The sequence below is a fragment of the Epinephelus moara genome, chromosome 3 (assembly GCF_006386435.1).
Source record: "Epinephelus moara isolate mb chromosome 3, YSFRI_EMoa_1.0, whole genome shotgun sequence".
In the NCBI taxonomy this organism is placed as follows: domain Eukaryota; kingdom Metazoa; phylum Chordata; class Actinopteri; order Perciformes; family Serranidae; genus Epinephelus; species Epinephelus moara.
Window position 1 is genome coordinate 31,473,944 of NC_065508.1, and position 6,431 is coordinate 31,480,374.

A 6,431-nucleotide genomic window follows, 5' to 3' on the forward strand; every position below is an offset into this window, starting at 1 on the left:
GAGGATGTACCATTGTTTGCTAGCTTGATGCTAATGACAGTAACATTAACTCAGCGGGTTGACAAAGTGCCTCTGCTGTTTCACACCATCATTTCCCCCTTTTACTCTGTGTGGTAACATCCCTAGAGGAAATATTAAAAACGCTGGGGTGTTGTTGTCATACAGTTGTCGACAGCAGCAGATCGTTCTGTGTCTCTACTGGTCAAAGTGATGGCTGTGATGGGAGAACTGGATCTCAGTGAAGGGCAAGTGGTCCATAACTTTAATTTTGGAGACAAAAAAATGTAGGCTTAGCGCCCTGTGGTCCATTGCCCAATAGGAAATATAGAATACTCAAAAGTACTTTAAAAGTGCTTGAGTTACTTTTCTCAGGGAGTAACGTTGGAAGTACTTTTAAAGTAATTGAGTTACTTTACTCAGAGAGTAACGAAGTAAAGTAACTGGTTACTTTTTTAGAAAGTAACGCAGTAACGTACTTTGATTACTTTTAAAGTAACCCATACCCAACACTGAGAAAGATGTAGGTGGGTGAAACACATTAAGTGTTGTCAGTCATCTGCACAGGTTGGTGTGTTTGTGGAAAGCAGGGATCTACTGATTCTGCAGTTTGGATAGTGAGTGATTGGAGTGAAGGAGCAGCTGAACATCCTTCATGATGGATCAGAGCAGAGTGAACATGTGAGTGCTTTAATCAAAGTGTGAAGTACACTGATCATCAGCAGAAAGGTTTGAGAGGCAACCTGGAAGCGACTGGCTTTACATTTTGTTCATTTCTTTCTTATTTTGGAGGGTAAACAATTGATTGTGTGTTCTTATGTACATCTAATGATTATACAAATATTAAGTCGTTATAGGTGTTTATTTGGTTTTATTTATGTTTTAATGTTTTAGGTTTTTATGCTGAGAAAAATGGGAGCTGCAGAGTAATGACTACAGTGCATTTAAGCAGGTGTCTTAAATCGATATCCCTGTGCACCTCCAGCAACAACAGAGAGTGTGTTAGAGTGCTATGGGGGGTACATACACTGCATAGGCACACATAAACAGATTTAAAATGTTATGATTTTCATTACAGGCACTTAAGTGGAGAGCAGAAAATAACATGTACAGCTTATAAATGTGTTTACTAATCCACTGGAAGTTATTTGAGATGAAGTTGGCATATGGCTGTTAAATTGCACCAGCTTACCAGTCTATATTCTTTTGGACAGCACACACTCACCTTCTTTAGAATAGTTTGCACAGCAGTCTTCTTTGAGGAGGCATCTCGTTACAGTCTGTAAATTTGTTCTTTTTCTTATTCGCAGTGTAGCACCCATAACAGAATTATTAAACTGAAATACGTACAGAGCTAAATTGCTAAGCAAGCATCAGCTATGCATTAATACATACAAATACAATAGGCTGGTAACCACTGAGCAACATACAACCAATACACTGTTAACATTTGTAACCGCTATGATAATGGGAGTTTTTTTAGTTACAAAATATGAAGACACAACTCAGGGCTGAATGCAGAGGATTATGGAGCAGTTCAACTCACCAACCATGATGAGAAGAGGAAGTGACCTCACCTCACCTGGATATTTATAGCTTGGACTGGTCTGGGATTGGCTAAGTGGTTGATGGCTTTTTAACCTGGGTTACATCAACCTAGTAACCTATTATTACTGGTATTTCATCATTACTTCATGATTACCTTATCAACATGTCTTATTTGAGAGCACCCCTTAAGTTAAATAGAGTACAACCTTACAAAAATAAAAAAGGAACCTCCCTGTTTTCCTAGTAACAACATAATTAAATCATGTTGTGTGGCTATATTTGGAACTAATTGTTTCATTAGTAATCAAGTTTCAGTTTCCTCACTCATTTGATTGGGCGTTACCAAAAACTGACCATTAACTATTAATTAGTTATTCATTAATTCCTCATTAGTTCCTTAGTAACTTCTTATTTTTTGTGTACCTTATTGTAACTTGTTACAGCGGCAGTAGCTCAGTCCATAGGGACTTGGGTTGGGAACCGGAGGGTCGCCTGTTCAAGTCCCCGTCCGGACCAAAATATGGAGCGTGGACTGGTAGCTGGAGAGGTGCCAGTTCACCTCCTGGGCACTGCCGAGGTGCCCCTGAGCAAGGCACCAAACCCCCCAACCGCTCGGAGCGCCTGTCATGGGCAGCCCACTCGGACATCTCTCCACTTAGTGCATGTATAGGTCCAGTTTGTGCATGTGTGTGTTCGGACCTGTGTGTAATTGACAACAGAGTGAAAAATTGAATTTCCCCTCAGGGGATTAATAAAGTATATAAAATTAAAAATTAAATTAAAATTAAAAAAATTTGTACAACAACCCCAACCATTCCTGCGATTACATTGTGGTTAACCGTCTATTTGCATGTTTAAATGCATGAGTAAGCAGGTAGGATGAACTCCTAAGTTGCATTTGAGCTGTACTTAATGGACTGTACAGAGTGCATAAATGTGGAAGTATGTGGGTGTTGAGTGATAGCTCTGTTTCTGACTATGATATGAGCGAATAGATACACCTGCATATCTGCTCTTGTAGGCAGTCCAGTGAGGCTTTCACTGACTACCAGTGCAATACAAGGCCAGTGTATGATGTGTTATCATAAGGCTGAAGAGGGAGAGAGGCTGTTTAAGTTTCGATTTTTCAAACTGAGGTGCCGTACCTCTGCATACAGTGCATAAATTTAACATCAGTGGTTAAAATCAATGCTGCAAAAAAAAAGCTTCTATATGAAATGCAAACATTTCTACTGCATTAAATTATGTTAACTGTAACTTGATTGAGATGATTTATTCATTATTTCCCCAAGAACTGCTAAGTCAAAACATGGAATACCACAAGGATCAGTTTTGGGACCTGTTCTGTACACCCTATACATGCTACCCCTGGGACAGGCAATACGTCATCACATCTCTTTCCATAGCTACGCAGATGATAAACAGTTGTATCTGTCTTCTAAACCCTCTGACACCACTAAATTAGCTTCTCCTATTTGACATAAAAAGCTGAATGTCCAAAAAGTTCGTAAAATATAACTCTGTAGGGTGCCTAGTAGCTCGGTGGTTAGGACGGGTGTCCCATTTACAAAGGCTTTATACAAAGGCAAATGCACTTTCTCCCCCTTTCAAGCTTAATCTGTCCCGTCAAATAAAGACAAAAGACAAAAAAATAACCTTCACAAAATAAAAGTTATAACTCTTAAAATACAGAATTTCTCATCATTGACCCTGAACATACCTTAAAACAGATGCAGCCACTCCTCAGCCCCCTCACTCTGAACATAAAATCAGGTGCAAAAAACCTGGTTGTTATTCTGGACAGTAATTTGAGCCTGAAGCAACACGTAAAGAACGCAGTCCAGTCATGTTTTTACCAGCTGAGGAATATCTCCACATGTAGGTCACTTCTGTCTTTCAGTAACGCAGAGAAAATCATCCATGCTCTTATATCCTCCTGCCTTGTTTATTGTAATGCATTATTCTGCCTAAACAATCGCATCAACTCCAAAATCATTCAAAATTCAAAATTCAGCAGCTAGACTTTTGACAAAAACACAATGATCCTTACACATCACACCGGCTTCCCTGCATTTTCTTCTAGTCTGTTTTAGAATCCATTTTAAAGTGCTTTTAATAAAATACAAGGCTCTCAATGATCTGGCACCAGAGTACTACATAACGAGCGTCTTGCACTTTTCTGTTCAAACAGGCCCCTCAGGTCTGCTAGTCTGGGTCCTCTTACTGTTCCAGAGTCCAGGTTAAAAATAAAGGGTGATCGAGCCTTTTCAGTTCTTGCTTCTCGGCTCTGGAGCAGCCTCCCACTGGGCATCAAATCAGCTGACTGTTCACGTCTTTAAATCTCATGTCAAAACGCACTTTTCCTGACAGTTGATAGACTTATTGTGTGTGTAGGTGTATATATGAATGTATGCTTAAAAACATCCACTGTGTGTTGTCAATGTTTATTGGTAAAAATGGCACAAAATGTTTCAGTTTTTGTTCAGGAAGTTCATTTTTTATTTTGTTATTGTCTTGTGTTCATTGGTAAAAAAAAAAAAAAAAAAGACCCTAAGCAATTGCTTATATTTTTTTTATTGGGTAGTACCAGCTCTCGAACAGTGTCATAATGTTTATTAAAAACATATTTATTTATTTATACAATTTATACACTTTCATAAAGTCACTTTTCATAAAGTAATCTGAATGTGGTTGCTCTGAATTGGTTGCTGTGCTAACTGCTGTGGTAAACAGTGATGTGAAAGGAAATTTTTCATGAAGTGGTACATAGGTTTATGCAGTTTCTGCCACATTATCCACACTTTACACCAAAGTATTGTGAGTCATCAAGGGAACTAAAAATATTTTTTAGCATATAATTACTGGCTTTACTTTCCTGATATTTATTTTATATATGTACTGCATCTGCAGAATGAATCACAGCACAGCATGCCTCTAACTTTCCCCACAAATGGTTCTATATTTGAGTGTGCTCCGTAGGTTGATGTGCTGCTGCGGAGCAACGGCAGGAGAGATGGTGCAGTGCTGTGTCTGCCCTTCACCACTGTAGTCTCTGTGGTGCTTAACATCATTACTGTCCTCCTGTCACCACAGCAACCGGCCTGGTTACATCCTCAGAAATGCTTTTGTTTAGGCATTTATCGACTCTCTCTCTGTACATGTGGTTGTTGGGTGCTTGTTGATGTGCATGTATATCACACACAGCAGAGAGTCAATCATCAATACCCACATGTCAATAGGAACACAGCGTGGCCTTTAAGTGAATGAACAATGACGAAATTCATTACTCTACATGCTATCAGACAATCAGCTTTATTAACACAGCTCCCCATCACCCATGTCGCTCTTCCTCTAGTCCCACTATGCTTTCAGTGTTCCCCAGGACATGACCACATGATGCCTGAAGGTTTAATAACACTAAAAGGTTCACTGCCCCCCCCGCATATCTCTCCTTTCTCCCTCAGTAACCTCGTTCATTACTGAAATGATCAGGTTTGCTCTAATAACTTACCTGCCCACGAGTCACGTTGATCCTGAGAAACAACAGTGTGAGAACCAGAAACATTTTAGTTTACTGTAAAAACATGGGAGTTATTGGTGTAAATGCGCAAAACCACAATGGGAAGCTCTTGCATGATACATTTATATCTATAATTTAACAACAACTCAGGGAGTGCACTAATGTATCTCTCAGAGATGTATCATTTCTCAGTGCTGAATAATAAATATTAAAGCAGGTTTTGAGTCTGTGCAGCTGAAAGCACTGCATTGTACTCAGTGCTCTGTGATGTATGAACCTATGTCTTATATACAGCATGAAAAGCTACTGTATATTTTATGTTACAGCAGTACCAGACTGCCACATACACCACCAGTGGTGGAAAGTAAAGACGTACATTTACACATGTATTGTATTCAAGCACAGGTTTATACTTGATTACTTCCATTTTCTGTATTTTTTTTTTATTATTATTTTTGTGTGATATATTGTACTTGTACTCTAATTTATTGACTAGTAGCCAGAGTTTCTTTGCATCTCTGAAAACTGATACATTTTTATAGCATTAACTACTGAACTGTATGTAAAGTAAACGAAATTAGCTTCACATTGAACAACTAAAGCAGTACTTACACATTACTGCATCACTATTAACAAGCCAATAAAAACTGCACTGACCTCTCCTGGTTCAAGTCACTCATCAAAACTCATTTTCTCGAAACAGCTTTTAATGTGTGAATGATGTTGTGTGTATTTTATAGTCATCTATCTTTTTAGCGTTTTTAACTAATGTAGATTGTCTTTGAGTACCATGAAAAGGGCTTTATAAATAAAAGGTATTACTATTAATTATATAATAAATCTTTATATAACACTCACATGGGAGATTTTTCACTTTTGACTGAAGGTCCAGTTGGTAACATTTATTAAACTAACTTATATATAAATATATATATATATATATATATGTGTGTGTGTGTGTATATATATATAGTCTGTATTTTGGTGTAAATTAAAAAAGATAAAACAAAACTGTAGCCCACTTATCAACCACAAGCCAGAAGGCCTGGAGAACGCTACTGAACAAGAAAATAGAGTTACACATCTACCTAAGTAGCATTTTGAATGCAGGACTTAAACTTGTAACAGAGCGTTTTCACGCTGTGGTATATGTGTAGTGGCTGTAGTGGTAAGGTTGCTTTAGTATGTGTAACTGTGATATTTAACACTTATCTCACAACATCCTGATGAAAGTAAAATGGCAGAATAACACAGTAATTATCACTTAAACACAGCACAGCAAAAATCTCTGTTTGCATAATAATTTATTCACATATTTTTTTCACATACTATATATTATTATTGCTGCAGTTCTGGAGCCTTTCAG